This window comes from Pinus tabuliformis, chromosome 3_1 (assembly GCF_031772625.1).
Source record: "Pinus tabuliformis cultivar Carrire ecotype Pingquan chromosome 3_1, CPIR1, whole genome shotgun sequence".
In the NCBI taxonomy this organism is placed as follows: Eukaryota; Viridiplantae; Streptophyta; class Pinopsida; order Pinales; family Pinaceae; genus Pinus; species Pinus tabuliformis.
The window spans coordinates 679,633,435-679,659,703 of record NC_142301.1 but is presented as its reverse complement, the minus strand read 5'-3'; the positions used below and the strand labels follow the sequence as shown (position 1 = coordinate 679,659,703).

Genomic DNA, 26,269 nt, shown 5'->3' with positions numbered 1-26,269 from the left:
GCTCCTGTTATAGACAATTTTGTGCCTTACAGCAACAAGCATGAATTGTCAATAATCCAAGGGATCCAAAGTTCCCTAAACATGATGTTCCTACCCCTAGAGGAACAAGGTCAGCAAACCAACAGCTCTCAGATCAGTTCTCCACCTGAAAACACTAAAAAACAAGCAATCCTGAAATCAAAGCAGGTGCTCCACTAGGCTTCTGCGCTGAAACACAACTGCTCCATGGTGTACCTGCGTTGCAAAGCAGGTAGAACAAAGCCCACCTGCGCTGGGCGAGTTTGGACATGTGGCACAGTGAGTCATTGCTTTGGAATCTTCCAAAAATGACACTTGGGTCAGGTATTTCGCCTTGTGATGAGTCAGAGGCTTTGTTTCTCCAAGTGGAAGCAAGGTTCACCAAGTGGACTCAAGAACTGAAGATCAACTAAAGATTAACTGAAGAGAGAGAGGACACAAGGCAGCTACACATCAGTTGCATGCTGACTCATCCTTTCTCAATTCATCTATATATTGGGCTCTCTCCTATGAGCTCAGGGGGCTGGAATTTTGTGCAAAGTAATGATATGCTGTTGGTTTCATTCTTGAGTTATTGGGTGATTGTTTGAGAGAGGTGAAGAAGAGCAATTCTTTCTGCTGGGAGGTGTTGCTGGGTTGGAGCCTGCAATGGTTGTAATCCTCTCAGAACCTTTATTTCTTCATTAATAAAAGCTATTGAGGTTCTTCTATGTGCTCTTGTTTCAGTTATATATTGTGATGATTGCATGTTTGGTTTACACTAATCCATGAACCAGTTATGATTGCATGCCCCTTGTAGTTTCCTTCTTTGTCATTGTGCAGGATCTCATTGTAGCTGGGCGAGCAGAAGGACAAAGAGCTAGGAACAAGCGGCCAAAGAGGAGAGTTTGGATTCGACATTAATCGCAAGGCAACGGTTAGTGCTTTCTCCATCCTCTTTTGCTTTCATAAAGAAGTAAACCTCTAGTAGTTTGTTTTACAGTTGTTGCTAAGGAACTGTCACCCTTAGAGTGGGTTAGGGTCATCCGAGTCGGATACTTTTCCCTACAACAAACTGGCGACTCCTTCGAGTATCGTTGAACATGAAATTAAAATGTATCCTGATGTCAAACCAGTAAGACAACGGCTTCGACAGGTGCACCCTAAGAAAGCCGCTGCCATTAAAGCAGAAGTTGAGAAACTTCTCCATGCTGGATTCATCTACCCGGTTCCTCTAACCGATTGGGTATCGAATATTGTTCCTGTTATGAAAAAACAAGGAACAATACGAGTGTGCGTCGACTATAGGGATGTAAACCAAGCTTGTCCAAAGGACAACTACCCTACACCCTTCATCGACCAGATAATTGATGAATGCGCCGGATGTGAAATCTTTTCCTTTATGGACGGATTCTCCGGGTATAATCAAATTAATATCCGCCCACAGGACCAGTCTAAGACTGCATTTATATGTCCGTGGGGCACATTCGCTTATCAAAAATTACCCTTTGGTTTGAAGAACGCAGGGGCGACTTTTCAGAGGGCTATGAATTATGCCTTCCATGACATCAAGAGCATTTTTCATCCATATCTCGACGATCTTCCGGCTCATTCGCGAAAGCGGACTGATCATCTGCAGCATCTAAGAGCAATATTTCTTCGTTGCCGACACTACAAGATAAGACTCAATCCACACAAATGTGTGTTTTGCGTCGGTTCTGGTCGTTTACTTGGCTTTGTAGTCTCTAAAGATGGGATTCGTCTCGACCCCTGTAAGGTTCAGGCAATCATCAATTTGCCTCCACCTTCAAATTTGCTTCAGATTCAGAAACTCCAAGGGAAAGCAAACTTTCTGAGGAGGTTCATTCCAAATTACGCAGAACTTGCTAAAGGTTATACACGTCTTTTGAAAAAAGATGTACCCTTTGACTGGGACCAGGTTGCGCAAGCTTCCTTTGACGCTTTGAAAGAATCTCTAGTAAAAGCATCATTAATGTACGCCCCGGATTATCTTAGGGATTTTAACCTGTATCTAGCTGCAGCGGATACAACCATTGCGATGGTTTTAGTTCAAGAAATCGATGGAGTTGAACATCCTGTATATTATTTAAGTAAAAACTTAAATGATACAGAAAGTAAATATTCTTACGTTGAAAAGTTAGCGCTTGCTGCTGTTCAAGCGGTACAGAGATTTTGACATTACATCCTCTTTAGGAAAACTACCATTCTGTCAGATTGCAACCCCATGACTTATATACTGTCACGACAGTTGCTGGGGGGCAAGTATTCCAAATGGATAGCGATCCTTCAAGAGTTTGATTTGGAATTTGTAAAATCCAAATCAAAGAAAGCTCTGGTATTCGCAGAATTATTATGCGATCTCCCATCGCCGTCCAATGATGAAACCTCCAAGGAATCAATCATGGACGAAACTTTGTTTCTGATATCTGCAGGTGATGAATGGTATGGAGATATAATAATCTATCTCCAGACCCAAAAGTTTCGGCCAGACACCTCACACTCCGAACAGAAACGTATACGATACCAAGCAAAAGATTACATGATCGTCGGTGATACTCTTTACCGTCGTGGTATTGATACAGTTCTGAGGAGGTGTCTCACCCATGAAGAGGCCGAAAAAGCCCTGAATGAGTGTCATTCAGGCGCTTGTGGGGGGCATCAATCGGGTTTCGCTACAGCCCAAAAGATATTAAGAGAAGGATATTTTTGGCCAACAATATTCAAAGATTGCATAATCGCAGTCCGAAGTTGCCACTCCTGCCAAATATTTGATAGCAAAACAAGAAGGCCACCTGCGCCACTACAACCAATTGTTGCAGTTGGGCCTTTCGCTAAATGGGGCATCGATTTCATGCAATGTAACCCCACCTCGACCAGGGGGCATGGGTATATTATAGTCGCTGTTGACTATTTTACCAAATGGGCCAAGGCGATGCCTACATTAGATAACACTGGCGAAACAGCTGCCCTTTTCTTTTTCAATCATGTAGTCGCCAGGTTCGGCGTACCACAGGCTATAGTTACGGATCATGGATCGCATTTTCGCAATCACATGATGGTCGAATTGGCTGCCAAACTAGGGCTATCTCACGACAGCTCTACCCCATATTATCCACAAGCTAACGGACAAGTTGAGGCAATCAACAAGGTCCTGAAGCGTATGTTGCAAAGGATGATCAGGGTTCATAAAAGAAGATGGCACCTAATCCTGTATTTTGCCTTGTGGGCTTACCGAACATCGGTAAAGAATGCAACCGGGTTCACACCTTTTCAATTGGTATATGGCCTGGAAGCAGTCTTACCAATCCAGTGCGAAATTTCGTCGCTTAAACTCGCAATTGATCTCCTCCCCGGAACTTCGGAAGAAGAGGCTCGTTTCTTAGAATTAATCCACTTGGATGAAACCCGTCATGATGCCGCTTTGGCTAACGAAGCCCATAAGAAACGAGTCAAGGCTCATTTCGACAAGAATGTCAAACCCCGTGTCTTCTCAGAAGGTGATTTGGTCTTGCTATATGATCAAGAATCCGATAAATTAGGAGCGGGTAAATTCAATTCCTTATGGATGGGCCCCTATATTGTTAAAAGAGTGTTAGCAAAAGGAGCCTACGAGTTAATAGATTACGACGGAATCCCACTGGCACAGCCCCGGAACAGGCTGTACCTCAAGCGTTACTATGCTTAAATAGTAACCTGCATGCTTTTGTTATATTTTGTTTTCGCCAAAGTTATTGTTCTAGGTTGAGTGATTCCCATTTTTCATTCGTTGCAGATGTCAAACCTTATGGAGACATGCGTTGGATATGCCGACGGAGCAAGTCGTAGTTCGCGGAACCTATCTTCCGCGGCATGGACCATTTTTGATCCAAGTGGCGAGTTAGTAAGTTTCAGAGGTGTATGTATTGGGCAATCAACGAATAACATCGCTAAGTATAGCGCGTTGATAGAACTACTCTCTGATGCCATCACACATGGCATATGCCGACTAATTGTCAGGCTAGACTCACAACTCGTAATACGACAACTCAATGGTATATATTCCGTTCACAATCCGGCTATTTATCGCATGTTCCTAAGAGTAAAAATCTTGGAAAGACGATTTGATTCAATTCAATATCAACATATTTCAAGAAATTTAAACACATTAACTGACTCCTTAGCAAACTATGTGTTAGATAGACATTTGCAACATTTATAAAAGGGCACCTCACAAAAGAGTGTACATATGAATCATCCAAATCAACCAGAATGAAACTCGAAAAATCAAAATACATATAAGCTGTTTATAAAGTTCATACATAATGTTCTGTAACCAAGACAAAATTGGTCAGGTAACCTAAAAACTCAAAAAGTGCTAGGGGGCACCCTAGCCTAGTGGTGCTCCTGATAGTAAGCCACAGTCTGTGCTATCATGTGCAGAAGACGCGTCCATCGTCTAGGTACACCGATAGTATGCTGCTGCATCGGTAAAGGTAACTCGTCAATCTGTACATCCGGAAGACCACGGGTAAGGTTCTCAACCTGCCCCTGCACAGCTGTAAGAGTCTCAGTATCGCTAAGATCACGGATAATAACTCTCCGAGCAGGTTCCTCTGCCGGAGCAACAACAGATGGTCTCAGACGAACTGCCGGACGAACAAGACCGACATCTGCAAGCACACATGAGTTCAATTAAAGTCTTGATAGAATAAAGCACAAGAACATTATAAATGAAAACAATGGACAGTAATATGGTTGAAATTCTTACCAGTAGCATCCCACTGAGCACCGTCTGGCAGTACCATATCCGGATCACCCCGGAAATCCATACCAACATATGGGTACTCGGAAAAAGACATCTCCTGGCGATCGAACCACCTAAAGAAAGCAGCATTGAAAGAAATCTGGGATTGACCTGCATGTCTAGACATGTGATCGACCCATCGCTGCATACGTGGCTCGGTAGGAGAAGGCACTCCGAGATCAATGTACTGAGGTTGCATCAGAGGGATCTTCTCCAAGGCAAAGGCAGTCAGAATCGAACCAAAACCAAAGTTCTTCAGCTTCCCGTCCTTTACCTTGTTCAATTGATTTTTCATCTGACTAAGCACTGCATCACTCCAGTTGAAGATTTTCGGTTGGAGACATTCCAAGGCATGTTGCATATGAGACCTGTTGGCAACATGTAAAGATGCGCTACCGGCCATCCTACCAAGAGTATACAGAATAGACCTGAGAGGCCTGCTAGTAACATCACGGATAACCACCTTGTCGTCTCTGCTCGGCTGGGACCCCTCCTTGCAATACTGGCGAACATAATCTCTCACGGAATCATTCCCCCGAACTGTACCTGATAAAGAAATGGGAGCACCCCGCCTTGACAGGCTAGTCAAGAAGTAAATATCTGTCACAGTCAATGGAATAGGTTTGTTCCTGATCTGGAATACTTGGTTAACAGGATCCCAAGCATCAAGCATATACTGCAGTAATGAAATCTGTGCCCTCATGCTTGAGATACGGAAAAACTTTAGCATACCACAGTCTCGTAGCGCGCCCACCGTAACAGGATCATGAAGGGCAATCATATCTTCTTCTTCATGTTCTCGTTCTCGCCATGTGAGGGCCATCTTGATCAAGAATCCCTGTAAAACAAACAAGGGAATGAGTCAGCTCCTGAAATTGATGAAAAACTGGCGAAAATTTCATCAAAAACTGTGAAAAATTGTTGTTTTTATGCCCCAAAGCAGGTGCCCAGTGTACTACCTGCGTTGGGAGACAAGCTGCCTTCAAGCAGTTTGAATCCCAACGCAGTTTTCGAATGGGGGACCTGCGCTGATCAGAGGGCGCCCTGGCAAAACCCCAGAGGCTCAATAGAACAGCAAAACAAGCATAAAATAGGAAAATGAAACCATGAAAATGAAGGGCTAAGGTTTAGCTCCTACCTGGTCCAAACGGCGCCGAAAATCGTCCACAGAATCTCCCGGAATCAGCTGGTGAAAATCGAGGGGAAAGAGGCTCCTCCAAAGCTCCAACAAGCAAAATGAAAATGAAATGGTAAAATGAGAGGTAAAAACCCTTTTTATTTGCTTTTTACGTAGTTCAAGGTAAATATTAATGTGTTAATCTCATTTTCAAGTAAATGTTACTCATTTCTAACTAGTTTGTTGCAGCAATTTGAAAATGCAGTGCTATCAGTGAAAAAAGAGAAGCTACTTATGGTAAAAATCAAAAGAAAACCATATAATCGAGCAGTTTTAGCAATGTTCATGCTCGTTAAAAAATAAACGCAAGATCCGAGCAGTTTTAGAGCATAGTTCATGCTCGTTAAAAAATAAACATAAGTTGTGAGCAATCTTCCCCTAGAGTTCAAGCTCACCCAGAAAAAATGAACCGGTAAATAACCTTGGTAAAATGTGACCTTTGACTGCCGTATTAAAAGCCCTTGGTCGTGTTTATATGCCATCACCTCCATCCGTTCATTTGGCCAATCGTTCATCTCCATATGATTGTTTACCTTCTTTTGAGGAACAGCTGCGAAGAGTGATTTCACTAAGCCATCCTTGTGACACTGCCGTGATTGGAATATTCCAACCTGTACCTGGAATCTGCTGCTACCCTGTTTATCACTCGTTCCTCGAAACGCGAGTCTTCTTTGAGCTCTTTTCACTGACTCGTAAAATATGAAAAGTTTGCCGAGTTTTGGCCTTCCAGCTCGTTAAAGCGACCGGAAAGCTATCCCTCTTCTAGATTTTAATCTTTTTGGACCTGAGGGATTATTGCACAAAAAGACCGAGCGCTTGTTTGTTCGGCTTGTTAAAAGTACCGAAAATTCATCCCTTCTGTATTGTTTTAAACTTTTTCGGACTTAAGGGATTAGCTGACGAAAAAGGAATTCTGGAGTTGACTTTATGTACCTTTTCAGACTCTCTAAAAATGAAAAGGACCGAGTTATCCTTGTCGCTAGACTCGTTAAATTTATTAAATAGCGACAAACTTGTCTTTAGACGAGAACGAGTTTCCCTATCGCTAGGCTCGTTAAAACATAGCGATGGGCTTGCCCGAAGGGCAGGTTATAGAACAAGCATATGTTATCCTCCTCAAGCTTGACAAAAATAAAGAGGTACTGGTCAGCAATGACTGGGGAAAAATTGGGAGAACCTCACAGCTTTAATGGTAGCAAGTCGCTCTTGAACATGACACTTTGTCCTCCGTATCACATCGGGTTGGGTTGTTTCATTCACCGGTCTCATCACCATGGTCCTTGCCACACCATCCATAGTTGGGGTAATGCTACCAATCCATCACATCAGTGTCGTTATATGTTCAAGAGATGTGGTTCTGTAAAGAGTCAACCGTGTTCCACCCACTACCATACATTATCCTCCATCCACTTCATGACCGCCACCCTGAATCATACATCACAGTTTGTTTTCACCTCATCATAATCACTAGCTCCGTTCCGTGTCACTGATGTGGGATTCATTAAGGCCCTCCTTTGACGGATCGCTCCTTGTCGACATCAGCTCATTATCCAAGGAGTTGATCTAGGAACACCCCCCTCAGTACTTTGAAGCTTGCATGCCTCAATGGCAGGTTTCTCACTTCCGGCGACAGGTATACATCAATGACCTTCGACCAGAAGATTTTGCATGGTGGTCGACACCAAGTCCTTTATTCCCACCATGTGAATTGTACTGTTGTACCTTGAGGGTCATCATCCTTATTGGTGATTCCTCTCGCACTTGTTAACGGTTTACATCATTGACCGGTAATCAAGCGATGTCTTTCCATGTTCGACTCCAAGAAATTCTCACATGGATCGACTTGTACATCGAGTGAAGATCGAAAGAGACTGAAGACCCCGGATCTAGTTTCATCCATCCGGGCTGCGATATATATTCAGGACATAAAGACATTTGATATGTACATCATTGCAACAGATGATCATCCTTCTCAAAGGATGATAAATTCGACAGAGAATTATCAGTGAAGGATGATAGATTCGGCAGAGAATTATCAGTCTAACATCAGACGATCGTCTGTTCTATGTACCAAAATGTATTTATAAAGCTGAGCATGGGAATGCCCGCCTCAGCTAGATCATGAAAAATGTATGAAAAATAATGTATTGTATTGTATATTATTACAGGACACTTCTCAGCAGATTGAATGAACTTCAAATCCTCTCAATAAAGCATTTCACCCGATAAACGACCTCATACTTTAGGGGGCATCTGTTATAGACAATTTTGTGCCTTACAGCAACAAGCATGAATATTCAATAATCCAAGGGATCCAAAGTTCCCTAAACATGATGTTCCTACCCCTAGAGGAACAAGGTCAGCAAACCAACAGCTCTCAGATCAGTTCTCCACCTGAAAACACTCAAAAACAAGCAATCCTGAAATCAAAGCAGGTGCTCCACTAGGCTTCTGCACTGAAACACAACTGCTCCATGGTGTACCTGCATTGCAAAGCAGGTAGAACAAAGCCCACCTGTGCTGGGCGAGTTTGGACATGTGGCACAGTGAGTTATTGCTTTGGAATCTTCCAAAAATGACACTTGGGTCAGGTATTTCGCCTTGTGATGAGTCAGAGGCTTTGTTTCTCCAAGTGGAAGCAAGGTTCACCAAGTGGACTCAAGAACTGAAGATCAACTAAAGATTAACTGAAGAGAGAGAGGACACAAGGCAGCTACACATCAGTTGCATGCTGACTCATCCTTTCTCAATTCATCTATATATTGGGCTCTCTCCTATGAGCTCAGGGGGCTGGAATTTTGTGCAAAGTAATGATATGCTATTGGTTTCATTCTTCAGTTATTGGGTGATTGTTTGAGAGAGGTGAAGAAGAGCAATTCTTTCTGCTGGGAGGTGTTGCTGGGTTGGAGCCTGCAATGGTTGTAATCCTCTCAGAACCTTTATTTCTTCATTAATAAAAGCTATTGAGGTTCTTCTATGTGCTCTTGTTTCAGTTATATATTGTGATGATTGCATGTTTGGTTTACACTAATCCATGAACCAGTTATGATTGCATGCCCCTTGTAGTTTCCTTCTTTGTCATTGTGCAGGATCTCATTGTAGCTGGGCGAGCAGAAGGACAAAGAGCTAGGAACAAGCGGCCAAAGAGGAGAGTTTGGATTCGACATTAATCGCAAGGCAACGGTTAGTGCTTTCTCCATCCTCTTTTGCTTTCATAAAGAAGTAAACCTCTAGTAGTTTGTTTTACAGTTGTTGCTAAGGAACTGTCACCCTTAGAGTGGGTTAGGGTCATCCGAGTCGGATACTTTTCCCTACAACAGCTCCAGTATTGTAGCAATAATGCTACAACTCCTGGAGCTTCCTATCTCTAATTTTATCAACCCGGTAGTTCGTACAAACTTGGAAGCGACGGTGCTGTATGCACAAGTACTAGCTCTTGTCGCAGCTGTCACTTGGTCAGCTGGCACAAGTCCGCTAGGGCTCAAGCCAAATTCTATATACTCTCAGAAGAAGCTTTCTAAATGATGGACGAAGGCCATCTCAAAGGAAATTGATCTACTTTGCAAAAATGAACTGAAAGCCAACCAAAACATGAAACCCTAGTAAACCCTAATCTGACTAGTTTGACCTCTATGATGCAATAGTGAAAGTGAAAATGTCTAAAAATGATGCCATTACTTCTAGTGATGTGAAATGCATGAACTCAAACTACTTTCATGAAAAAGAACATTGTTTTTATATTTTTGCTTAAGTGGTTGGAGTTATTATGACTTGTTTCTTATTAGGTTTTGACTGTGCAGGGGTGGTTTGAAGGGAAAGAGAGCTTGGGAAAGGTCAGGAGGGCTAGGAGAGGTTCCAGGGGATCCAAAACATCATTCCACAGAAGTCCACAACGTTCAGGTGCTCGGCAACCGAGTGTGCAGGCTTCCACAGGATGTCTGCAGGTGTTTCTACAGGATGTTCAGAGATTTCTACAGGATGTTCTGAAAAGAGGATTTTGGAGCATGGGTGAGTGAGGGAAGATGCATGAGTGGATATGGAGGTAGGATAGAGGTCTGAAGTGGCCTAGGAACTGATGGATGGAGCTAAGGAATGGCGAGAATGGTTCGATTTGTTCAAGGGAGAGTGAAGCAATGTTGCACAAAAATTAGGGTTTTGGGCGTGAATGGCAAACGTGAAGCAAGGGTTCTAAGTAGAGGGTGGAGTGGATGGTGCTGATGGAGAATAAGCAGATGAAGGAGTGGTATAGGTGCTCTGCAAGTCGTTTTTCCAATCTGAACCAACAAAGACTTATGAATTCAAAGACCTAATTACGTTGACCTAGTTTGCTAGCTGTTAGTAAAGAGAATGAACAGAAGTGTGACCTGCAATGAAACCATGTATTTTAACTCATGCAAATAAGCAAATGAAAGATTGAACTTGTAACCAACTTCTACACATGAAAATCAAACACTAGTGATTGCATGGCAAAGCAAAATCAGTGTTTTTGTGGGCAGCAAAGTCATCCTAGTCACAGCTCCTGATCCCACTGAGGGAGAGGTGAAACCATAGATGTTTGTTGGCCCTTTTCTTGAAGCTTTTTCTGTTAACAACCTATCAACTAAATCTGAGCATGAAAAGCTATTTTACTCATAAAAAAACAAACTAAATGACAAAACAAAATAGTAGATTTTATTCTAAGAATGTAGCAAAACACATAAAGATAATCAAAGGAGGTATTGGGCACTTGATATGGGCCCAACCCCAAGAGCTACAACCTCCTAAGAGAGATTTAGAGCTGGTGCAAAGCTGGATTCATATTTATTAATCAAGAATGAAGAGTTACATGAAAATTGTCCACGAGGAGAGCTTGAGAATGAGCTGAAAGCAAAGCTAATCCATGGCCTACAAATCGAATTACAAAATGACTAACTACTGGCTAACTACTAGCTACAAAATGACTACCCACTAGCTACCCAAAATGACTAACTGAAATGAGGTCTTAAGCCCTCTTACTTATACAATTTGAGGACCCAACAATCCTCCTAAAATTTAGGGACTTGGCTGCCCAAGACTTGTAGTTAACAGTAGTCCAACTTGACTTGCTTGGCTGCCCTTGTGCTCATTGATTTGGTGGCCTTTGTACTCCGAGCTGATGGTGGAGAATTCGAGGTAAGGGCCCATAAATGAGGGGGACACCTTCCTACAAATCCTCCAGCTTGTTCTCCCACGAATTTGGCTGCCAAGTGCTCATTAAGACCTTCAATTTTGTCTCCAAGTGGACCAAAAAGGCTACACAAAGCACCCATTAGACTTGTTGGCATAATGACTAACCAAATTCACTCTATTAACATAAAAATAATCAAAAACATGCAATAAACCAATGAGAATGGTGGATTAAGTCAAATTAGGAGGTTGAATGAGCCCAAATAATTATCCATTTTTGGGGCTCATCATCACCCCCCTACTGAAAGTGTTGCTCATCCTCTGAGCAACCAATCTCTCTCCTCATATTTGATGGCCCTGGTGGCCTCCTTGTCATGCCAAGCTTCTGAAATGATGTCCTCTTTTCTGTCATGAAACCATGCTTCTTTGCTTCTTCCCACTGCATGTTCCTTTTCCTAGTGAATTCTCAGCCTTGGTATGATTGTGCAAGTATATTCAATCTGATGGCGGCAATGGTGGTGAAAGGATATGAAACCAGTGGGGGATGGAAGAAAAGAGTGGTTTCATGCCTCCTCAACAGACTTCAAGCTTCCAATCCCTCTCCATAATTGATTCTGGCTTGCCCAAAGGCTTCTACAGGATGTTTCTGTTAAAAATACAGAACTTCCTGTAGAAAGTCCTGTAGCTTCCTGTAGAACTGTCTTAGCTTCCTGTAGAACTGTATTTGAGTCCATCATCTTGATTTGCTCTCTTTAGGTGAATGCTTTTAGCTTCCTCATTCATAGATGATGGATCTCTTTGAAGGAGACTCTTTCTTTTGTTTAGCTTGTGTGTCCTCAATGACAATTTGCTTCTTTGACTGTGGTTTGGGGTCTGCCAATTCTTATCTGCATGCCCTTTCTTGCCTTAAAAAATAGTGGAAGCTCCCTCTTTCACTTCTCCTTCGGCTTGGGAGAGGTACTTAGGGCGGCCAGCACAGCTGCTGCCTCCCTAGCTAGGATTTCAGCCAAGTTCTCCTTCTGCTTCCCTTTTTCAGGACTTCCTGTAGAAACAGTTCGCTGGCTTCCTGTAGAAACAGTCCTCTGTCTTCCTGTAGAAACAGTCTGCTAACTTCCTGTAGAACCAATTTTCTCTGATTTTGCTTGCTTGGCTGGGGGTGCCTTCTCCTTGAACTGTGCTGTGGCTGTCTTGGGTGTGTCCCTACTTGGTTTTTTTCTGACCAGTTTTCTGTATCCTTACTTGGCTCTAGCTACTACACTTCAATTTCAATTGGCAGAACACTGATTCAGACGTGCGCTCTAATTTTATGATACAAAGATTGATCCCAAATCAGGACCTTTCTGTTTCCTTGAGAACAACGTGTGTGGATTTGCACTTAATTTTAGCAATCATAAAGTATAAAGCGAGCTATTGTATCTAACCCAGCTTCCTTGTAGTAAGCTGCAAGTTGATCCTGGATGTCATGCCAGGATCCACCAAGAAAAGCTAAATCCATCAAAAATGCAGCCTGGTCAAGAGCTACCTGAGCAAGTGCCTTCCCCTTTTGAATATCCTCATGCCTTCCCTCATCTGTAACTCTTTCTCTCATGTATTCAATTTGTTCGTCTCCCCAGCTTGCAATTTTAGCAACTTCCTCATATCTGCAGCCTATTGTCCACCACGGTAATTTTAATGCTACTTTGGCAGCATCCTTAGCTTCAAGCTTACGACCAATGTTCAGAAAAAAACTCTGCATTAAACACAAATGGCCGACCAAATCCAGGAAAGTGCTTCCTATTCACGTAAAGCTCTCCTGTCACCAATGCAGAAACCTGGTCGCCTCTTTCCAAATGACCCAATGCAATACGCTTCAAATACATCTGGAAACAATGCAACCTTCTTTGTCAAATAAACATCAAGATTTCCAATTTTAGATTCAGCTACATCCCCTTGTTTATACAATTTCTTGCCAGCATCTCCTGAAGCAGCATAGAGGCTATTTGCTGCGTCCTCATAGCCATTCCAATCTTCTTCTACCAGAATCCTAGGAATATATTGATCCACATGCAAGACTTCAAGAGCTTCATTTTCAATTTGAAATCAGTGGCTTACAGTCTTAGCTAAACGTGACACACCATACTTCTGAACTCGTACAACGGGCATCCCCATGCCTTCTGGACTGGTTGGCCATCTTAGAAGAGCTGTGAAAGCACCTGATTGGTCTTCTGACAGTGGTATTGCAAGAGGAATTATACCTCGTCTAGCATAAGGAGGGACAAGTTTTTCACCCTTGGCCATATGATAATTGTCCATCTTTGTTCAAGCTCCAAACTTGATGAAGAACCTTAGGCTTCTCTGCTCTGGAAGTCTCTGCTGCACTTTCCTGTAGAAGACCCCACCCATTTCCTGTAGAGTGTGATTCTTCCTTTGAGTGAGCCCGATGCACGAGTGAAATTCGAGAACAGGCTGCAAAGCTCCGTGGAGGTTGATGGGTTAACCGATTGTGGGAGCAGAGGATGCATACTTCAGCTAAGAATGTCACAAATGCAAATTAATCAGCGGATGGTGAGAGTCAGCCGAGCAATTTTTTTTAATTACGGCATGATTTGTGGTGAGGGATTGAAGTGGCCAAGTGTACGTGGCCACATGCAACTAGAAGTTTTGTTCCTGAACTCTGTGTTTTCCCCCTGTAATCACTGTCGTGAATTGAACTGAAGTTTAAACAACCAACACTCCTTGTTGCTTTAATTTTCACGTAAGTTAGCTATCCACGTGTACTGCGTGACTTCCAGATGAGTGCTAGAGAAGACAATCGGTTGAGCCTTGCTAATCCGTCATATAGAAGAATGAGATCAGTCATATACCTCGAAGTTGAATGGTTGCCGTGAGCTGCTGTGGCCTGTCATTGCTGCATGCATTGGTTTTTCTGATTGCATGTGGCTTGGCTGCTAATCTTTGATTGTTTTTTTCCTGTGCAGGTGTCCTATGGCCGGATCTGAGCTGCATGCAATTATTTCCACGTTCAGATCTGCACCTTCAAGTTGTTGTTGCTGCATGGTCACAAAACCAGAACTTGTTTTCGCCATTTCTCCCAAACGGCAAAGCGGATCGATCTGAAACTTGCTGAGCATGTTTCTATCATCATGATGCATCTCCCATAGTAAAATCGTGATCAATGGATGCACGGATTTTGAGAAAAATGAAAAATGGCTGAAGATTTCAAAGCTTGATTTCTCGGAAACCGTGCATCGGAATCGGCTGAAACTACTTGGGTAGGTTACCATCACTCATATGCATATCCCCATGAAACAGGTTTTGAAACGGATGCACGGTTATGGAGAAAATGCAAAAATGGCTGATGGTGATGGAGGCTGATTTCTTGGAAACCGTGCACCGGAATTGCATGAAACTGCTCAAGCATGTTGTCATCAACCTTTTACAATTCCCCATAAAACGGTTTGTCAAATGGATGCATGGTTTTCAAGTTATGGCAAAAATAAATTTTGTTCTATGGATTTTTGCCTCAAGGCTTTTTGCATGTGCTTGCATGGAAGGGAAAACTGAGCTTGGGCTGTGATGCAGGTATGGAGATGATGGAGGAGGAGTTGGAAGATTGCATGAGGACTTCTGAACCCTTGAGAAAGCTACCATGTTCGCCAAACCACTTTTTGAAATGCATGCCTAGTTTCCCACAATTTCTACAGGAAGTTCCTATAGAAGCACAATGAGAAGCACAAGGAGGTGGAAAAATGATGGAGAAAGGCAAGGGATGGACACACAAGTGCTTGTAGGCCTAATCAACAGATTCCCACCATCAGATTCACTTTTGAAATTGGATTTGGCTCGTCCAAAGGTTCTACAGGATGTTTCCTGTAGAAATACAGAGCTTCCTGTAGAAGGCACAAGAAAAATTACTTTGACCTTGATTTGAGTGCTCCTCCTGTCATGAAACGTCCTTCTTGCAACCTGCAATGTCATTTCTGCAACATGAAATTATTCAATGGAGATTAGCTTTATTTTTTGTTTTTTTTTTCTCTTTTTTTTTTTTTAAAACAACTAGGGCGCCTCATGGAGGTTTTCACCCTAATTGCCTGCCTTGGGCGCCTCCAAGGGAGGTTTTCACCCAAAGATCTTATTCTCTTTTCTCTTTTTTTCCAACCCATTGACCACCTCATGGAGGTTTTCAATCAATGAGCCAATCTAAGGCGCCTCCGAGGAGGTTTTCACCTTAGATTTCTATTTTCCTTTTTTCATTTTTTTCTTTTTCTTTTTTTTCTCTTTTTTTTGTCTTTTTTTCTTCTTTTTTTCTACCCTACCCTACTTGAAAAACAAAATCATTTTCAAGTATAAGAATACTTCCAATGGAGCCATGTGCACATCGAGATTAGAGAAAAAATGATGTGAAGGCTCGAAATGCATGCTTGGACAAGTATCCAGATCTCAGAGACCAAATGATCTGGCTTTGAAGGGATCAAACGAAGTTGAGGAAGAAAGTACTGCTGCAACTTAGTGACCTTCTGAAACCATATCTCAATATAGCTTTGATATCCTTGGTTTTTTTGCTGATCTGGATCATTCTTCATGTCACCTTCTATCATGACCTTCTGATCTTCCTCTTTTTGTTGATCTTTCTCTTGAATACATGGAAGATTTGATGGTAACCATGAAGGAACTCTCTCGATCTTTGATTCTGATCTCTTCTCTTCATTAAGTGCAGCCCATGGTTCTTTGATCTCCTCTTTGGAATCTTCTTTTGCTGGATGTGATCCTTCAATGCTTTCAAGATGATCTCTTTTTTGCAATGCTTTTCCTGAGCTATGGTGAAGATCATTGAGCTCAAAAGGAGTCATTTGCACATGTTGTGCCTCAGCTTTGCACTTGTGTTGAGCTGCTCCAATGTGTGGGTTTGGAGATGATGGTACGGGTAGTTGAGTGGAGGTGTGAAATTGAGATGGAGATGGATGGCAGTGTGGTTGGGTAGGCATTTTGGGTTGCCTTGGTGGAGGAGGAGGCGATGGTTGTGGATGAGCAGGTGGTGGAGGAAAATGAGCGGGATGAGAGTTGTACTGGGGCCTCCACTCCTGATAAGGTGCATTCCACTGAGGCTGTGGCTGAGCATAAGAGTGAAATGAATGAGCAACTGGTTGGGCATAATATGGATCTGTGAAGGAACAAGGAGGATATGACCAAGGAGGAGTTGTAGACCAGGAAGGATGAGCAGGGGGACCCCAAGAAGGCATGAAAGTGGCTTGATAGGGGTCATAATAGGTCTCGGGTGTCCCTTGCAGTTCCTGCTGGTAAGATCTAGGTCCATGCGGCCAACTTTGGTTCATGTAATAGAGTGATTCAGTGGCTCCTTTGGCTCTCTGATATGCAGCTTTGAATCTGGGTAAGGAAGGGCACTGATCTGTAGGATGGTATTCTTCACAGACAAAACACACTTCTATGGAGTACAATGGACATTCATTCCTGGGATGCTTTCTAGTGCACCTAGGACAAAAAATGATCAAAGCCCTCTTGACTTCCCCTTGCTTCTGTTGGATCCGCAAGGTATCCAGTTGCATGGCAAGAAACTGCCTCATATCACTCTTGAAATCTTTGATCTGATTTTCAAATTCATCTTTGGACAAAATGTTGCTCCCAACATTTCTACTTGTAGCCATTTGCTCCAAAGGAATGTTTTCTTCTTCTTCTCCCCTAGAGGTTCTTCAGATATGTCTTGATGTCCACCCAGGGGCTCTTCAATCACAGCCATTGAAGAAGAGAGAAGGCTGTGTGAAGCAGTGGGGGTGTTTTGCAATCATTTTTCTAACTTATCTCTACTCCTACAACGCATGAAATGAAATCTTTTTGCTTGATTTTTGTTTTTTTTTTTTCTACTTCTACTTGCAAAACGGAAATAGATTGAACTGCAACTAACTATCTTGCTAAAATGAAAATGAGGAATTAAAATGAAAGCGGGAAAGGACTAATCTATTTTGCTCAAATGAAATTGCAGGAATGAAATGCTAGTCTGCGCTTGCAGAATTGAAACACTAATCTATGCTTGCAGAAATGAAATTGCAGAATTGAAATGCTAATCTATGAAAGCAGGAAATGCTAATCTATGAAAGCAGGAAATGTCTATGCTACTTTTGCAGAATGGAAATGAAATAAACTACTGAGCAGAAGGCAAGACTAAGAAAATAGAAGAAAAGCGAAAATCACCAATACTCTGACGCTTCCCCGGCAACGGCGCCAAAAAGAAGGTGGGCTCCAGTATTGTAGCAATAATGCTACAACTCCTGGAGCTTCCTATCTCTAATTTTATCAACCCGGTAGTTCGTACAAACTTGGAAGCGACGGTGCTGTATGCACAAGTACTAGCTCTTGTCGCAGCTGTCACTTGGTCAGCTGGCACAAGTCCGTTAGGGCTCAAGCCAACTTCTATATGCTCTCAGAAGAAGCTTTCTAAATGATGGACGAAGGCTATCTCAAAGGAAATTGATCTACTTTGCAAAAATGAACTGAAAGCCAACCAAAACATGAAACCCTAGTAAACCCTAATCTGACTAGTTTGACCTCTATGATGCAATAGTGAAAGTGAAAATGTCTAAAAATGATGCCATTACTTCTAGTGATGTGAAATGCATGAACTCAAACTACTTTCATGAAAAAGAACATTGTTTTTATATTTTTTCTTAAGTGGTTGGAGTTATTATGACTTGTTTCTTATTAGGTTTTGACTGTGCAGGGGTGGTTTGAAGGGAAAGAGAGCTTGGGAAAGGTCAGGAGGGCTAGGAGAGGTTCCAAGGGATCCAAAACATCATTCCACAGAAGTCCACAATGTTCAGGTGCTCGACAACCGAGTGTGCAGGCTTCTACAGGATGTCTGCAGGGGTTTCTACAAGATGTTCAGAGATTTCTACAGGATGTTCTGAAAAGAGGATTTTGGAGCATGGGTGAGTGAGGGAAGATGCATGAGTGGATATGGAGGTAGGATAGGGGTCTGAAGTGGCCTAGGAACTGATGGATGGAGCTAAGGAATGGCGAGAATGGTTCGATTTGTTCAAGGGAGAGTGAAGCAATGTTGCACAAAAATTAGGGTTTTGGGCGCGAATGGCAAACGTGAAGCAAGGGTTCTAAGTAGAGGGTGGAGTGGATGGTGTTGATAGAGAATAAGTAGATGAAGGAGTGGTACAGGTGCTCTGCAAGTCGTTTTTCCAATCTGAACCAACAAAGACTTATGAATTCAAAGACCTAATTACGTTGACCTAGTTTGCTAGCTGTTAGTAAAGAGAATGAACAGAAGTGTGACCTGCAATGAAACCATGTATTTTAACTTATGCAAATAAGCAAATGAAAGGTTGAACTTGTAACCAACTTCTACACATGAAAATCAAATACTAGTGATTGCATGGCAAAGCAAAATCAGTGTTTTTGTGGGCAGCAAAGTCATCCTAGTCACAGCTCCTGATCCCATTGAGGGAGAGGTGAAACCATAGATGTTTGTTGGCCCTTTTCTTGAAGCTTTTTCTGTTAACAACCTATCAACTAAATCTGAGCATGAAAAGCTATTTTACTCATAAAAAAACAAACTAAATGACAAAACAAAATAGTAGATTTTATTCTAAGAATGCAGCAAAACACATAAAGATAATCAAAGGAGGTATTGGGCGCTTGAGATGGGCCCAACCCCAAGAGCTACAACCTCCTAAGAGAGATTTAGAGCTGGTGCAAAGCTGGATTCATCTTTATTAATCAAGAATGAAGAGTTACATCAAAACTGTCCACAAGGAGAGCTTGAGAATGAGCTGAAAGCAAAGCTAATCCATGGCCTACAAATTGAATTACAAAATGACTAACTACTGGCTAACTACTAGCTACAAAATGGCTACCCACTAGCTACCCAAAATGACTAACTGAAATGAGGTCTTAAGCCCTCTTACTTATACAATTTGATGACCCAACAGTGCTCCTAAAATTTAGGGACTTGGCTGCCCAAGACTTGTAGTTAACAACAGTCCAACTTGACTTGCTTGGCTGCCCTTGTGCTCATTGATTTGGTGGCCTTTGAACTCCGAGATGATGGTGGAGAATTCGAGGTAAGGGCCCATAAATGAGGGGGACACCTTCCTACAAATCCTCCAGCTTGCTCTCCCACGAATTTGGCTGCCAAGTGCTCATTAAGACCTTCAATTTTGTCTCCAAGTGGACCAAAAAGGCTACACAAAGCACCCATTAGACTTGTTGGCATAATGACTAACCAAATTCACTCTATTAACATAAAAATAATCAAAAACATGCAATAAACCAATGAGAATGGTGGATTAAGTCAAATTAGGAGGTTGAATGAGCCCAAATAATTATCCATTTTTGGGGCTCATCAGACATATGGGCGGTTTCTATTTTTAGACCGCCAGGCTAAAAATAGAACAGTCGAATATTATTGTCTCATAATAATATTTGGACTATAAACATTATCTTATCCTCTTGGAGCACTTCAGTTGGAGCTACAGATGTGGCACATGTAGCTGTCAGAAGGAAATACACTTTTCTTGTGGATCAATTGAGCTATTGCATGCAGGACTTCAGTTATAACTCATGTGGTTGAGTTTCGGTGGAGTTGATTGTGGAGTTGATGGAGTTGTGTTCAGTTTGACTTGGTTGAACTAGTTGTATTTTAGTCTAACTAAAGAATACACTAGTGATGACTTGTGTGAATTAAATATTAATTAATTCACTAATTATTAACTCATAAAGCAACTAAAGAATACATCAGTTAACTCAGTGCATGTATAGTTCAGTGGAGACAGGTGTTAGAGGTTGAGATTGCTATTAGTTGTGACTATAGTTGTGCATGATATTTGCACATGCATGGATGGAGATTGCCCATGAGGCTTGTGTAGTATAACCAAGGGAATTTGAATTCACAAAGTCATTGATTCTCTTGCAGGATTGCGCAGTGGAGGCATGCAAACAGTAGAGGAGATTTGAGGCATCATATCTGAGCTAGTTTGTGTGTAACAGGTGGAGATAGTACTGAGTACTTGTGAGGAGTATTGTATTGTGTATTGTTACATGTTCTCTATCATTATAATATGCAGATAGTGTGGGGTTTTCAGTTGTATGCTTTCCCCGGGTTACATACTGTGTTAATGTGTGCATGCGATTGATGTTTCATTGATTTTAATGCTTCTAAATTGATGATCAACGTAGAAGAGATTATGTATTGTGCATGTATTCCGCAATAGTGTATAATCAGGATAATCTCTATGAATAAGTGTCATATTATTCAAAATTTCTACATGGTATTAGAGCTGTTGATCATCAGATCTATTATTCAGAAAGTGTTTACATCTTATTTCTTTAGGCAGAGTCTGTAATCGGGCCAGGTAGCCTCTGGATTCATCCTTCCTTTGGAAGGTGAGATATCCGGTAAAAGCCCATACAGTCAATCTCTGTACAAGAAATACTTTGTTTTCACGAATTTTAGATCAGAGGCGGTTGAGATGTTGAGCTGGTGGAATTCGAATTTGCAGTAGTGTTTTCTTGGTGTCAACGTGGCAATGTCTTTCAACGGATTGCAATTGGAGTATGCTCTTAAGGGTAGCTCGAACTATATTGCACGGAAGGATAGGATGGAGGCGATGTTGGATGATAATGGGCTAAAGGAGTTCATAGAGGTTGAGGTCCCAAAGCCTACTGATGCTGCCGAAGTTGAGGTTTGGCAAAAGAAGATAGCAAAGTGTCAAAGGATTCTGTTGGAGGGCGTGAAGGATCACATTGTGTCCAGCCTGCATGGAAAGGCTTCTCCATACTTGATGTGGAAAGCGTTGACAGACTTATTCCAAAGAAAGAGCGATCAGAGGAAGCTGTCACTCAAGGATAAACTTAGAAACATTAAATGCGAGAAGGGAGACAGTATGCCCAAGTATCTCACGAAGTTCACTCAGTGCAGGGATGAGCTGGGAAGTGTGGGGGTGACTATCGGTGATGAGGACTTGGTGAGCTTGGCACTCCTTGGTCTTTCGAAGAGTTGGAATTCCTATCAAGACTTTGTCAATGGTTGGGAGAAATTGCCAGGATGGGAGAGACTTTGGTCAGATATTGTGCAAGAGGAGATCAGGCGGAATACCAGGGACGAATCTTCATCAAAGGTACCTGATGAAGAAAATTACGCTTTGGATGCCAAAGCAAAGAAGGGGAAGAACAAGAAAGCTTCTCATTCTAGTGCAAAAGGCAAGAAGCAGGACATGTCCAAGGTGAAGTGCTTTCACTGTCACCAGCATGAACACTATGCCACAAATTGTCCGCAAAAGAAGAAGAACAAGCAAGCTGTTGGATCTGCAGTAGGAGAGGCTCTAGCCTCGCAGTTTGAACTTGATTTTTCATTGATCGCATGCTTGGTTTCAAGTGTGATGGGATCAGTGTGGTTCTTGGAAAGTGGTGCATCTTTTCACATGACAGGAGATCGAGATTTGTTTTCTGATCTAGAGGAGAAAGATCTTGGAGTGCACATCGAGATGGGCGATGATGGTAGATACAGTGCGACCGGTATTGGTACCATTTCCTTTGAGAGGGAGTCTGGTAAACCCTTTGTATTGAAGGAAGTGATGCATGTCCCAGGATTGAAGAAGAATATTATCTCTATGGCGATGTTAGAAGACAAGGGATATGATGTTGTTTTCAGCGAGGGAAAGGCTTTCCTACGTAGTAAGACAACTAGAGAAAACCAGAAGATAGGGGTTCGACTTAGGAACCTTTATCAGTTGCATGTAGATGGTTGCACATCAATGGCATGCAAGGAAGAAGGATTGGTGAGCCGGGATGATGGCGAGTTGTGGCACAGGAGATTGGGTCACCTTCACCATGAAGCCTTGAAGATATTGCAGCAAATCACTACAAGGCTTCCTAAAGGCACTCTTGTGCAGTGAGATCAGTGTAAGGGGTGTACCTTGGGAAAGTTTGTGAAAGCCACCTTTCACGAGAAGGATAGTCATGCCACGACAATCCTTGAAATAATTCACACAGACGTGTGTGGACCTTTCTCAATAGCTTCGACAACAAAACACATGTATTATGTGATCTTTGTTGATGATTTCTCTCAAAAGTGTTGGATCTTCTTCATCCAGAAGAAGAGCGAGACATACTCAAAGTTCTATGAGTTCAAAGCACTGGTCGAGAAGGATTCGGGGAAGAAGGTGAAGGCTCTTAGGAGCGAAAATGGTGTTGAATACATCTCTAGCGAGTTCAAGGATTTCTGCAGTGCAGAAGGGATTCGAAGAGAACTCATAGCTCCCCATAACCCACAACAAAACGGGGTTGCTGAGCGGAAGAACAAAACGATCGTGGGTGATACAGAGGCGATGTTGCATGATCAAGGTCTACCCCTTCACTTGTGGGCGGAAGCATGAACACTGCAGTATATGTGCAGAATCGTTGTCCTCACAGGATACTTGGCATGAGTACACCCGAGGAGGATTATTCTAGTAAGAGGCCTGATACTTCTCATTTGAGGATTTTTGGTTTTAACGTTTACATGCATGTGATGAAAAATGCCAGGAAGAAGCTGGAGCTGACCATGGAGGTTGGGATATTTGTGTGGTAAAATGATACGCCCCACAACTATCATTTGTATTTTCCAGACAGTGGCAAGACTGTTGTGCGACGGGATGTAAAATTTCAGGAGGAGAAAGCCATGAAGTGTTCACTTGAGAGGGAGCCACACTTGCATGCAGATGAGGAGCTATTAGTTCCTAAGGATGAGCTTCAGGACATGGATCATCCACAGGACGAAGTTCATGGAGTGGAAGATACCACTCATGCAGTGCCAACCATCAGAGGGCGAAGCACTTGATAGAAGCTGAGAGACTAGCTCAAGATGCAGAGAAGGTTGTGGGACCACCTACAGCTCAATGTAGATAGAGACAGTCACCCGATCGGTACATTGGATACATGGCTCTTTTGAGCAAATGTGTTGTGACTGAGCCATCCTCTTTCGAGGAAGCTGTGGAGGATCCTGCATGGATAGATGCCATGGTGGAAGAGTATGATTTGATTGTCAGAAACAATGCATGGGAGATTGTCCCAAGACCGGAAGGGAAATTAGTGGTGGGTTCGAGATGGATCTACAAAGTTAAGCAGGCAGCTGATGAGAGTGTGGAAAAGTACAAGGCAAGATTTGTTGCCCGAGGCTTTTCACAGATAGAGAGGATTAATTATGAGGAGACCTTTTCACATGTTGCAAGTTATTCTTCCACACGGACAATTCTTGCTCTCTCAGCACAGATGGGGTGGCACATTCATTAGATGGATGTGAAGACTGTGTTCCTCAACGGAGTGATTGAGGAGGAGGTGTACATAGAACAACCCAAATGTTTCGAGATCTTCAGCAGCGAGTCGCATGTGTGCAGGCTGAAGAGAGCAATGTATGGGTTGAAACAAGCACCACGTGCTTGGTACACACGGATAGATAGTTATTTCACCGGACTTAGATTCTCCAAGAGTGAGGTGGATCCTAACCTATACCAGATTGTAGTGGAGGGTAAGTTGCTTATCATTGTACTTTATGTAGATGATTTGATTCTAATGGGTGATGAGCTGTTGATACTTTCATGCAAGGATGATCTTGCTAAGGAGTTTGAGATGAAGGACTTGGGCCTCCTTCATTATTTCTTGGGATTGGAAATTTGGCAGTGCAGTGATGGACTATTTGTTTCTCAGGGTAAGTATTCTCAGGAGATACTGGAGAAGTTCAACATGTATGGCTGCAAGCATGTTGATACTCCTCTTCTTGGAGGTTGGAGGAAGGAGGATGCCACTTCATCAGAAGAAGTGGATTCCATTGTTTATTGACAGTTGGTGGGGTCGCTTATGTATCTGGTCAATACACAACCCGATATATGCTATGCTGTTAACCAGCTTTCACAAGCTATGGTTAAGCCAACCAAGCTCTTCTGGAAGGTAGGAAAACATGTATTGCGTTATCTCAGAGGCACATCAGAATATGGATTGTGGTACAGATAGGAGGATGAGGTGAAGCTATGTGGCTTCACGGATGCAGATTGGGCAAGGAGCCCAACAGACAGAAAGAGCACATCAAGGGGGGTCTTCAGTATCGGGTCGACAGCAGTTTCTTGGTACAGCACGAAGCAGAGATCCGTGGCACTCAGTTCAGCAGAGGCCGAGTATATGGCAGCAAGTTTGGCTGCATGCGAGGCTATATGGATGAGGAAGATCCTGGACGGGTTGTCCTTACTTAGAGCCTACTGTGATTTACTGTGATAACCAGAGTTGCATTAAACTCTTGACTAATTCAGTATTTCATGATAGATCTAAACACATTGACATTAAGTACCATCATATCAGAGATTGTGTGCAACAGAGAATCATGTTACTTTCATACATTCCAACGGAGGATCAGGATGCTGATATCTTGACGAAGGCGCTCACCAGGAGCAAATTCGAATACTACCGAGGCAGGATAGGGGTTGCTGATAATCCATATCTTGTTGAGAGGGAGTGTTGAGAATGCAACAAGATGATGGAGCTTAGTGGAAAGAAGTCACCTTCACTAAGTGGGCCCGCAGGCTATTTTTGGCGCAAAGTCCATTTTTAGACTATGTTTATTTTTAGACATATGGATCATGGTCTATGAGTTGCAAGATTCTATTTGTGGATGATTGGTCATGTTGGTAAAAATAGATGGACTTCTATTTTTAGACATATGGGCGGTTTCTATTTTTAGACTGCCAGGCTAAAAATAGAACAGTCGAATATTATTGTCTCATAATAATATTTGGACTATAAACTTTATCTTATCCTCTTGGAGCACTTCAGTTTGAGCTACAGATGTGGCACATGCAGATGTTAGAAGGAAATACGCTTTTCTTGTGGGTTAGTTGAGCTATTGCATGTAGGACTTCAGCTATAACTCATGTGGTTGAATTTCGGTGGAGTTGATTGTGGAGTTGATGGAGTTGTGTTTAGTTTGACTTGGTTGAACTAGTTGTATTTTAGTCTAACTAAAGAATACACTAGTGATGAGTTGTGTGAATTAAATATTAATTAATTCACTAATTATGAACTCATAAAGCAACTAAAGAATACGTCAATTAACTCAGTGCATGTACAGTTCAGTGGAGACAGGTGTTAGAGGTTGAGATTGCTATCAATTGTGACTATAGTTGTGCATGATATTTGCACATGCATGGATGTAGATTGCCCATGAGGCTTGCGTACTATAACCAAGGGAATTCGAATTCATAGAGTGATTGATTCTCTTGCAGGATTGCACAGTGGAGGCAGGCAAACAGTGGAGGAGATTTGAGGCATCAGATCTGTGCTAGTTTGTGTGTAACAGGTGGAGATAGTACTAAGTACTTGTGAGGAGTATTGTACTACGTATTGTTACATGTTCCCTATCATTATAATATACATATAGTGTGGGGTTTTCAGCTGTATGCTTTCCCCAGGTTACATACTGTGTTAATGTGTGCATGCGATTGATGTTTCATTGATTTTAATGCTGCTAAATTGATGATCAATGTGGAGGACATTATGTATTGTTCATGTATTCCACAATAGTGTATAATCGGGATAATCTCTGTGAATAAGTGTCATATTATTCAAAATTTCTACATCCTATACCTGGGGCGTGATTTTCGCAGGACTTTTGGTAGCATTGACATTTCTGGGATTCGGCTACTGTAGTATTCCTAAGCAAGGAGTAAAACTTCGTTCGGAGAAAAAAAAATGAGACCCCCCCGAGGCGCTTAATGGTGACTTAGCCCATAAGAATCAGGACGATGAGCTAAGCAAGGTGGTACCATTCAATTGTTAGTGCCAAAAATTTGGGTGGTCTCAAATTTCAAGTACATCGGATCGGTGCATGGTACAAACTAGAGCTCAAGCTATGGCAAATGAGAGGATCGACAAACTTGAATCAACATTGAACAAGATAATGTTGTCGCTGAAGAACATAAATGAAACACTCTCAAAGGGCAAGATGGAGGAATGCACGGAGGCATATATTGGCAATGAAAACAGTGAGGGTGAGTCTAGCCAGTCTCTTCACCTCTTTGGCACCCACCAACAATCCCATTCGCGACCACCCAAGCTGGACATGTATAAATTTGATGGCTCTCACCCGGCCTTATGGATAACACAAATGGAGCAATATTTCA

General features: G+C 42.3%; 1 pseudogene; it reads right to left on the bottom strand.

Moving 5' to 3' along the window:
• Nucleotides 1-12,504: 12,504 nt before the first annotated feature.
• On the bottom strand, nucleotides 12,505-13,415 carry LOC149188923 (protein IN CHLOROPLAST ATPASE BIOGENESIS, chloroplastic pseudogene; annotated as a pseudogene).
• Between the last annotated feature and the right edge of the window lie 12,854 nt (nucleotides 13,416-26,269).